Source organism: Callithrix jacchus, chromosome 1 (assembly GCF_049354715.1).
Source record: "Callithrix jacchus isolate 240 chromosome 1, calJac240_pri, whole genome shotgun sequence".
Classification (NCBI taxonomy): domain Eukaryota; kingdom Metazoa; phylum Chordata; class Mammalia; order Primates; family Cebidae; genus Callithrix; species Callithrix jacchus.
Window position 1 is genome coordinate 47,551,437 of NC_133502.1, and position 11,812 is coordinate 47,563,248.

Consider the following 11,812-nt stretch of genomic DNA (forward strand, 5'->3'; position numbering starts at 1 on the left):
CTCTTAGTTGTTTCATTCTTACCTTCCTAGCAGGTTTTCATTCTTACCTTCCTAGCAGGTTTTGACAAGTTTTTCTTAACTAAATATTATCCTGTAATTTTCATTCCTAATTTTTTAATCTCCTTGCTTTTTTTTCCTGTCATGCAATGACAGATAATCCAAAATGCTGTGTGTGTGTGTGTGTGTGTGTGTGTGTATTCATTATGCAATGGAATAGTAACCTTTGGAAATAATCTCCACACTTGGGAAGTAGAAGCTCCTCTTCCTATTGTTATTGATTTATATGTCCTAGAAAAGACCTACTAGTTATTATCTATGGTTTGATACATTCACTGAACAAAAAAAGTTTTGGCTTGTGATCTCACATAAATTGATTATTCATATGCTTTTAAAACCTTATCATCCATGATATTGAATATTCTAATTATTGTATTTGATTGATATTCCTTATAATTCTTGTATGCTATGCTATAAATGTTTCCCCCAAAGTTCAAGACTTGGAAGCTCGATGGCTAATGTGGTTGTTTTGGGAGGTGAGGCCTAACTAGAGGTGTTTGGGTCATGGGGACACCTTCTTTATCAATATATTAATGCCATTATCAGAAGAATAGGTTTGTTCATGGGAGCGGGTTTCTTATAAGAGGACCAGTTTGGACCCTCTGGCTCTCTCTTGCTTTTCCCTTTGCCCTTCCATTATGGAATGAAGCAACAAGAAAACTGTTGCAAGATGCCTCATGGTTTTGACTTCTTCGTTTCCTGAACTATCCAGTTCTGTGGTAATTATCCAGTCTGTGGTAATCTGTTATAGCAACAGAAATAGACTAAGGTGCTGAGTAAAGCAGAACCACAAAGGGAGGATGGCAAAGAGTTAGCATTTTATAGAGAAACTACAGTCATGGCTATCGGCTAATTTTCTGTAAAGACTGTCTACAAGTTTCTTGAGCTATTTGCAGAAAACTATCCTTCAGAGTCTGGGCTTCCCTTCCAGGAGATCAAATAAGGATGCCAATTTCTGCTTCTTGATTTTCCCTGGTAAGTCAGTTCTTGGAAGAACTAAAAATCTTTTTGAGAAACAAACAAGATGAGTCATAGGCTAATGATTATATTTTAACTCTTCATGAAAGTAAACAATCAGAACCTGCTAAAAGGTTTAATGATGAAAACCAGAACACCGATAGACAAAGAGTTGGTTTGTCAGCCTCCATAGGCAAATTCCTCTCAACTCTAATTGCAAGAAAGTGACACTGCAGGATGCCTTTGTGTGTTTGTGTGTGTGTGTTTGTGTGTGTTTGTGTGTGTCTGTGTGTGTGTGTTTATTTTTTTCCGTTAGTCTAGTGTTATGCATTGTAACTCTTCATTTCCAGCCTCAAATTTTTCATGAGCATATTACAATGATTCTATACAGATTCTCAGCTAATACATTTGTTGCATTCCACAAATACACCTACCACAGAAATTCTTAAATCAGTTATTACTTCCCTCTGAAATATTTTCTAATTCCATCTGAGGGCAAAATGCTGAGGCAGAATGATGCTACCACCCACAAATTCTCTGACACTGAAATCCAGGTCTAATCCCTTTCTTCTGTCTCACCTATTATAGTCAACTAAGCCTTATTATATAAATGCCCAAATATTTTTAAAATGTCAATTTTCTTCACTACATTTATTGAGTTTCTCATCATCTCTGGCCTTGAGCGTTTCAGCATTTTCATTAATTTGTCTTGCTTCTTCCAATCTTTCTACCAGACCAATATTTACTGACTCTAAACTGATTTTCTAAACTGTGAAACTACTCCCTTTAGTCCACAAATAAAGAAATTTTCAGGACCCGTGACATCACACGGATAAAAACTACAGCTTTATTTTTATACAGTGAGTGCTTTCCAATCTGGATATGGCCCTATCCTTCCCAGACTCAATCCCTGCCATTTCTCTCCAAGATAGTTTCCTTTCTTCATAACCAGTTATTCACTCCCGAGAATGTGCCAGGATTTTTCATGCTTCCACATTTTTATGCATATTGTTGTTTTTCATTCTTTAAGTTTTCTCCCCAAATGGCTCGTTACAATCATTAAGAGAAGCCTTGCAAGCCATGCACAAATGCAGGTTTAGCATATCTAGGAAGTTCTCTGTGTCTCCAGTTAAACCCAACATCCACTTTGTGTCAACTGCTGTGATTTGGGAAGATTTTAATTACAGTTCACACCATACTCCGGTGCATTTGACTACCTGTCGGTCTCCAAATACTCTTTTTCTTGAAAGGATAAGTATGTCTTGCTCTTCTGATATATTCAATGCCTCAAATCACTCCTGGCAATTTTTATATTAATATTTAATTAAATTGTTTAATGAGTGAGCTAGAAAGTGTTTCTATAGCTGAGTCTTTACTTTATTCTCCAGTTTTAATAGTTGAATCACCGTATTTTTATTTCATACTTAAATTTATACCTAGGAATTCGTTCAATATCCTTTTTTCTCCAATTCTAGGGCTCTACCATACACTTTCATATTTCTTCTAAACAAAGTTATATTTTGTTTTCTCACTACCTATAAACAGAATTTAGGCTCATATATATATATTTACATACACACATAGAAGTCCCTGAACCTACCTCTAGTTATATTTTGTTTTCCTACTAAATGTCACTGGCACCCAGCTGTACACCTTTTTTAATGTGCTCTTTGGATTATGAAGGAAGTCATATTCACTCCTGAAAACTTATCTGGTGCCTTAGTCTTGAATTTTATAGCAGCGTATTTTTTAATCACTTACAGCTTCCATTTCTCTATAAATCTAATAGGTATACATTACCTAATAGATTGTGAGAGGAAACATGAGTAAATAACTTGGGAGTGTATCTACATGTATGTGTATACATAAAAATCTAAAGGCTGTATGACTGGGTTGTTGCAAAGTTGTAAAATATTGAAGAAACTTGTCTTCAATAACATGGCTCTTTGGTAGCATATAATTTATTTTATTGAAGTCATTTTAAAATTACTTCCTGAGGATTATATATTTGTTCAATGTTAGTTCATACACACATACTTCAATTTATGTCTTCAATTTATACCTAAATATAAACATCAGCAAATAATGTCACCAGTTTATAATATATCACATTTCACACCACAAATTATGGAAGATAAAGAAGGCTTAAACTAACAGTGTAAAACATTTTGCTAGAAAAAATTGTATAGCTGAGAATTGTAATATTTATTCATGATATATTTTATATAGTTCCACTAGCTTTTAAATTTTTTTCAATGTTGGTTGGGAGGTATTTTTTTTTGTTCGAATAGATAATGATTGATAGAAATAAAAATGGCGTTTATTTTACTAGGAAATAATTAGAACATGCTCTTTCTGAATTTACTAGTGGACACTGCATTTTTGCATTATCTATTTTATAAAGTTCTATTTACAAAAGTTTGCTTCAACTATAAGCCAGTTGTTGAATAGTATAGAATCCCATAAAAGTGATCATTTCTTTATGAAGCTAGTGGAGAAAATTAAAAGTAGAAATTTATCTTAAAACCCAACTCTATGTGATTATGGTAATTATGTGGTGGTAGTGATGATAGTGATGATGATTTATGCATTTCTTTTACATTTTAATTTTGTTTTATGCTTATTAACTAAATTGAAGTGATTGGTGATAAAATTCTATCATAGAATCTTATATCTAGAAGAAATTTTAGTGACAGTGATATTTTAGGTAAAGAAAAGTTTATTGACCTGCCAATTTGCAAAGCATTATAGTGTTAAAATGTTAGAGGATTATTCAGGTGTCAGTTCATGAACTGGAAACCTCTGTGGCCAGTGGGACCTCTGGTTTTTGCCCCTAACCTACTGGGTTTGTTCCACCCATTCAGGCTGGCAGGCTGTGCTCGGCTCACACTGGCCTATCAAAGGCAAGCCATACATGGAGCAGCCAGGGTTGTGTAAACAACTGAGTGTAGGGTCCGGCCAGGCATACCAGCTGCTGTGGCGGGGCAGGCACCAGCACAGGTGCCAGCTCCATGTGAGGCTATGGCTGTACCAGACATACCACAAGCAGCTTCACTGCAGGCACAAATATCTGGATTAGGGAAACCCAGTGGCACCAAAAAATTCAAAGATGCTGAGGACCAGTGAGCCCCAAAAAGGGTGTTACAGCCTGTCTCAGCCCTGGCTCAGGGACCCCCAAGATCTGGGATCCCAGAAGGGCCACAGCTCTTTCTTCTTCTTGTTGCCTACAGTGTGGCAAGAAGGAGCAGCATGTTTTGGGGGTGGAGACAGGTTTCACCCATTTGTGTTACAGCTCCTTCAGTTGCAATGTCCTGCACTGGCCCACAGCTCCTGGACTGGCCCAGCCTGGAGGGTGCTTCCCATTGTGTGAGGTGGCCACCCAGTGCCAGTATAGTGTGGGAGGGCTATCGTGTTACAGCTCTGGCTTTGGGATCACAATGTCTGGGCCCCAGGAAGTATCATCACTCTTCACTCCCACAGTCCGAGGCTGTGTCACTGACCACCTCAGTGAGCTGTACAGGAATGTGTTACAGCCCCTTCAGCTCTTATCCTCAGCTTGGAGAGCTGGCCAAGAAACTGTTATAGCTCTTTTCCTCCCACCCCTAGGAGGGTCCTGAGTTCTTGTTCCACATCAGGGAAAATGAGGGTACATGGACAATTGGAGGGTGAGCAAGGCAGAGAAAAGCTTTATTGGGTGACTGAACAGCTCTCAGCATAGGGAAGACCAGAAATGGGTTGTTCCCATCCACAGGTAGGATAGTCCCAACAAGTGTGTGAATATGGCTGAGTTTGGGAGTTTTTATGGACTCAGAATGGAGGAAGTGTGTGCTGATATGTCCACGAACAGAAGGAAATGCATGCTGATTGGTTCATGAACAGGCCTGGGAAAAGCACCACTTGATTGGCTAAAGGAATTAATGAAGTTCTTACTCCAGGTTGAGGACTTCACCAGAACTGGCAGCCCAGCTTCCAGGCTTCAGGCCATCCCCAGCTTGAAGGTGAGGTTTCACCAGGGACCTGCTGCTTCTCACCTAGGAACCTATCTTCCTCCCAGTGCCATCAAGATCTAGAAATTCCCAGACAGGTATTTTCAGAAATATCAATGCCATGTTTCTGAAAAGATAAAATAACTTTATGAAGTTTACTTTGCATTTACTACATTTAAATTTACACAGTAGCTTTACGTAGGACTTTAATTCATAATTATATATAAATTTTATACTACTATTATTGAATAAAAATAACAGAATATTTCTTACTTATACATGAACCAACATATCTAAAATATACAACAAATTACACAATTTGCAATATATACAGTATATCAGTTATTTCTAACAATATAGGATTTAGGTAGTTGAACAAAATTATAGCCTTCATATAAGCTCTAACATCTAGAATATTGGAGAAAAAGCAGAATTTGCTATATTTAAAGGAAATTCATACACACACACACACACACACAAACACCTAGTCATAAGTGAACCTTTCAGGTGGATTAGGATGAGGAAGAATCCTAGACTAGCTGAAAATTGATGAAGGCAATTTTCTAATTAGGGCTTTTTATGATGGTGCTTTCCAATGTATATTTGACAGAACACCCTCAAACATTAAAAAAAGAAGAAAAAAGAAAAAGGAAATAAAGGAAAACACTAGGTAACCTATTAATCCTAGATACATACTAAACACTAGATAACCTACTAAATTTTTAAAACTATGATTTTTTTATTTTCCCAAGATTTTGTGAATTAACAAATATTCCTTGGAAATAATGTTTATTGGTCAGATTTTTAAAAATTGCTCTATAGAAATATATTTAATACTGTGAAAAAATTGTGTGAATTTTGTATGTTTACTTCTAAATGAACATCAAAAACATCGCCAGATTAATAACATGCTAATAAATTGTATTCACTAAATATATAGTAGCCTTAACACAGAGAATGGAAAAAGAGAGAGATCTTGGTTGACTAACGTGTACATAACAGAGAAGGCTTTATTTTTTAAAAAATTAAAAAGTCAGTGTGTATATAATATTGAAATTATAGGAAAGAATAGTCCAAGTTTTCCTTTTATTCATCAAACCCTGTTGGCATACCTATGTGTGAGAGTCACATAAATAAAAAGATAAATAAACTAAAGTCATTGAGGAACTACAGTACATTAAGGGCACATACCCTTAAAAATAAATTTGTACCATATGATATGTAGATGTTAGCATATTTGCATGGTTGGTATGTGATCTACTCATGCTTGCTGGGTATCAAGTGCCTTAGGAGTCCAAGCACCTAATATGTACCCAATTATATCACAAATGTCTAGTGACTAATCTGATCAGCTTATGCATCATATGTCTCTTTTGTGCTCTGGTCCTGAGATATAGATGACTAACTATATATATACTCTTGAAGATAAAAGAAAGACAGTGTAAGACCTAGTTTGTTATTAATTGGATAATAAGTGAAAATACACCAAGTGTGAGAGTCAGGGAAACAAAATAATTAACTCCTTAGTGAAAGCTGAGAAGTTAAATTCTCACTCTCATCCTAGCCTATAATGAAAGCAACAACATGAAATTTCAGAAAGTTATTTGCTCTGATGTGTCTTGTTCAATTTTCTTAGAATGCTAGAATTCTAACTCTATTCTTCAGGATACATATATTTTTTTCCCAGAGATATGTGGGTGAATGTATCTTAGAGATTTATGGAAATGATCAAAACAACTCCAACCTTACTTTTTTAACCAAAACAATTATATCAGATTAAATATAAGTTATATACTACAAGATCATATGAATACAAGTTTGTGATGATGGTTAAGGCTGTATATTCTTCTAGATTAGGACTCTTCTCATATGAATTACTTTTAGCCACTCTCTATTCAAATGGATTTCCAGATCTGAAGAAGTCCGCAGTAAGCTAAGCATACTTGATTCTGGTCCAGGATTTTCATTCATCAGAAAATCCTGACTCATTGGTTCATATTTTTATTTTGTTGACAAATCCTACTTTTTATATTCAAATCAAAAAGCTCACAATTCTTGCAAGCAGCATCTCTCTTTGCTTGATTGTAAGTTAGGAAATTTGCCATTGGTGAACACCAGTAAAGTGGAAAGTTATAAATATGCATCTGACATGGTTGCTATATATCATGGAGTATTCAAAAATAAAGTTACAAATTAGAAAATTGAGTAAAAAGTTGGATGGGGTAAAGATAGCTCTGCAATTACAGATAGCAAGGGAATGTTAGGAAAAGGTGAGTGTCAAGCCAGACTAAGGAAGCACCTCACTAGTCTACAGATACCATATGAAAGTACCAAGAAAAATGGGGTACTTATTCAAACCATGTTTATGGCTGATTGCATTTGTCTTCCAAAAAATAAAAATTCCTCACTACCCATGCAGCAGAATGCCAAAAACTAGTATTCAGAAACAAATAGTCAGAAAATGTGCTTGTGAGCTGGCAAATGATTAGGGTAAGGCAATCCTGTTCTTATATATAGGTTTGTATGTCCTTCACAAATATAAAGATATGTATGCGTCTGTTAAGAAATATAATCCATATAACAATGGATATGTAAGAAACATCTGTGAGAGTACAGATGTAGTTATAACTATTTGGGTCTGAGATAGTTAGAGAACCTCATAGAGGAGTTTAGATTTTGCAAGATGCTTTTTTTCTTTCAACAGGCAGAGCCACCAGGTGATACTCCAAGAAGTGCAAATAATAAGCTCAAATTCTTGGATAAACATTGTCTGGAAAGGGAATGGTGAAAGTATAGCATGTAATGTATGCAATGGAATAGATAAGGCCAAGATTTGAAGAATTGACAGGTTCTGGATCCACAAAATAATTGGTTAGCTATGTTATGGAGTTTAAAGATGTATCCTGTAGGTAGTAGAAACCAGTGAAAACAATTCAGTCAAGGAGCTAGTATAAAGGTTATGGACTAGAGAAAGAAAATACAGGCAATAAAGCAAGCTATGACACTACTGCAATTGTCTAGAGAAAAGCATAATAAAAAGGTAATACTAAGAGAGAATTCTGGGAAGATGGCAGAGTGAGAAGCATCAAGCATCTGTCTCTCCACCTAAACAATAATTACACTGGAAGAATTTGTTTAATATAATCATTATTTTGAAACTCTTGAGCCTACTGAAAGCTTGCATCTTCCAGGGAAATATCTGTATAGTAAAGCATGATTAATATTGCTAAATTTCAGTCTTTTCTACAGTAGCAGCTACCCACCTCCCACCCCTAGTCCTATGGCTGGCAACCGTATATATGTTCCTGGAGCAGATTGTACATAGCTTGCCTGCAATAAGTAAGGAAATAAGTATGCTTTCCTTCAAATACAAAGAGTTTGTATTCTGATCACTGATTGTAGCTTCGGATGACAAGGTGCAGACAAAAAGATTATTGTTGCACCTCCTCCCAGTGTGGTAAGCACTTTCTTCTCCAGCTGAAGTGACCTACAGAGGGTTTAAAGGGATGGAATGCTTTTGTTTCCTTCCCTTAATTTTTCTCTTTTCCCCTATTGGAAGTCAGGCAATAAGGATGATGTCATTAAAAAACGAATATGTATACACAAAAAATAAAAAATTGATCATGTTTGTCCATAGAAGGGCACGGGCTCAGAAAAGAACTGAAATAGATCTTATGGCTACACATTTGGCTTATCCTTGGTACAGAGACAGCCTACACAATGAAAACAAAATAAAACAGAAAATCCCAGGAAAGAGGGAAAATCTAATTTCCCAAGTTACCACATTAGTACTTGCCAATGTCCTGTTTTCAACAAAAAAATCATAAAGTGTGCAAAGAAACAGAGAAGTATGGCATTTTCAAAAGAACAAATCAACAGAAAGTGTTTCTAACAAAGACCTGAAGACAAAGATTTTAAAACAACTGTTTTAAAAATGCTCAAAAAACTAAAGGAAAATGTGGTGAAGGTCAAGAAAAAAAATAAACAAAATTGAAATATTAATAAAAAGAAATATCTAAGAAAGCTAGAATTTTTTAGCTAAAATGTACAATACTGAAATGAAAACTTCACTAGGGGGATTTGTGATGATTAATTTTAGGTGTCAACTTGACTGAACAGAGAGATACTTACATAGTTGCTAAAGCATTATTTCTGAGTTTTTCTATGAGGGCATTTCTGGAGGACATCAGCATTTGACTTGATAAACTAAATGAAGAGCTCCCCTCAGTTTCAGCAGGCACTATTCAATAGGCTGAGAACTGAGAAAAAACAAAAAGCTAAGCAACGGTACTCCTCTATCTCTTGGAACAAGGATGCCCTTCTTCTTCCCATTGATATTAAAATTCCAAGTTCTCTAGCTTTTGAACTCAAGGATTCTCAGGCTCTCAGGTCTTTGGCCTCAGATTGAGAGTTTCATTGTCAACTTCACTAGTGCTGAGGCTTTCTAGATTTGAATGTAGTCACACTACTGGCTTTCTTGGTTCTCCAGCTTGAAGACTATAGTGAGAGTTCTCAATCTCCACAATCATATGAGCCAATTCCCCTATTTAGTCCTCTATTATCTATCTCTCTATCTACTATCTATCTATCTATATTTCTATTTGTCTGCTGGTCTGTCTGTCTATACATGCTATTGATTCTGCCTCTCTGAAGAATCATAATATAGGATTCAAAGGAGGTTTGAACAGACATAATAAATAATTAAAAAGCTTAAAGATGGGGCAATAGAAAGACATCTAGGAAACAGAAAAGAAATTGAAAAAAGTGAATAGAGCCTAAGGGACATGTGTGACAACATTATGTCGTTCAAAATGCATATTTAGAAAGTTCCAGAGAATAGAGGAAACACACACACACACACACACACACACACACACACAAACACACGAAAATATTCGAAGAAATTATTGCAGAAAACTACCTAAATTTGATGAGAAAAAAATTATAAATGTTTATAAAGCTCAATGAATTTAAAGTAGGATGAACTAAAAGAAACCTATACTAAACAAATCTTTGAATGACAAAGACAAGCAGTTCATCTTGAAGGGAGCAACAGAGCAGTGACTCATCAGTTACAAGGAATCCTTAAACCTGATGAAATTTACAGCAGGTTACTCACCAGAAACTTGAAAGACCAGAAGTAAGTGGGCCAATATATTTAAAGTGCCAAAAGAAAAACAACACTGTCAACCAAAAATCGTGTATCTGGAAAAACTGTCCTTTGAAAATGAGAGAGAAATTACAATGTTCCCAAATAAAGAAAACCTGAGGGAATGTTGTACCACTAGACCTGTACTACAAGAAATGCTCAAAGGTATTGTGCATGTGAAATGAAAAAAATACAAAACAGTAACTTAAAGCTGTGCTAAAAAATACAAATCTCAATGAAGGTAAATATATGAACATTATAAGATCTAGTATTATTGTAACACTGATTTTTAATTCCATTTTATTTTCTTCAGGATTTAATAGCCAACACATTTTTTTAAAAATACTGTTAGTCTAAAAACTAGTAATACTTAAACTTTGATTTGTAACTCTACATTTTGTTTTTCACATTATTTAAGAGATTAATACATTTAAAAGAATGACTTGTTTGTTTTGAGGCACATAATATGTAAGCATGTAATTTACTGACATCAACAACTGAAAGAGGGGAAGATGGAGCTGTAAAGGAGCAGAGTGTTTATGTGTTATAGAAGTTAAACTGTTATAAATGTATATTGTTATAACTTTAAGCTGTTAAATGTAATCCCCATGGTAACCACAAAGAAAATAGTTATAATTACAAGAAAAAAAAGTGGAAGTGAGAAGAGAATTTAAGCATTTTGCTACAAAAATCGACTAAATACAAAAGAAGACAGAAATGCAGGAAATTAGGGCCAAAACAAATATAGGCCATATAGCAGAATGGCAGCAATAAGTCCTACCTTATTATACATGTTTTAAATATAAATAGATTAAACTCTGCAACCAAAAGACAGATAAGCAGAATGAACAACAGCATAGAATTCAACTATATGATGTCTACAAGACAATAACTTTAGAGCCAAAGACACAAATGGGTTGAAAGTGAAAGGACAAAAAGATTTACATGTGAAGAGTAACCAGAGAAGGGCAGAACTGGCTTAATATACGAGTATCAGACAAATTAGAGATTTACATGTGACAAATACAGACATTATGTAAGAATGAAAGTTTCTTTACAGTAAGAAAATATAAAATTATAAATGGCTATGCACTTGGTAAGAGGCCATCAAACATATAAAGCAAAAACTGGCAGAATTGAGGGGAGAAATACACAGTTCTACAATAACAGTTGTAGATTTCAAAACCCAATTCTCAAAGTTGGTAGAACAAATAGAAAGATAAGCAAAAATTTAAAACATAAAGGAATTAGACAACATAACAAATTACCTAGATGTAGTAGACATATATAGGACACTACCCAGCATACACATGTGTATATATTTTCTTCTCAAGTTCACATGGAACATGTTCCCCTATAGACCATATGTTAGCCCACAAATTAAGTCCCAATGTATTTTTAAAAAGTAAATATTATACAAAGTATGAAGTATGTTTTCTGGGCCATGCAAGAATAGAATTAGAAATCAATAATAGAAGTAAAATTGGAAAATTCACAAACATGACAAAATTTATGACACATTTTTAGGCAACCAGTTGTCAAAGAAGAAAAGCAGAAGGGAAATAAGAAAATATTTAGAGACAACTGAAAATAAAAACAACATACAAAAATGCCTGAAACATAGTGACCTCAGTGCTAAAAGAGAAGTTTATAATTATAAATG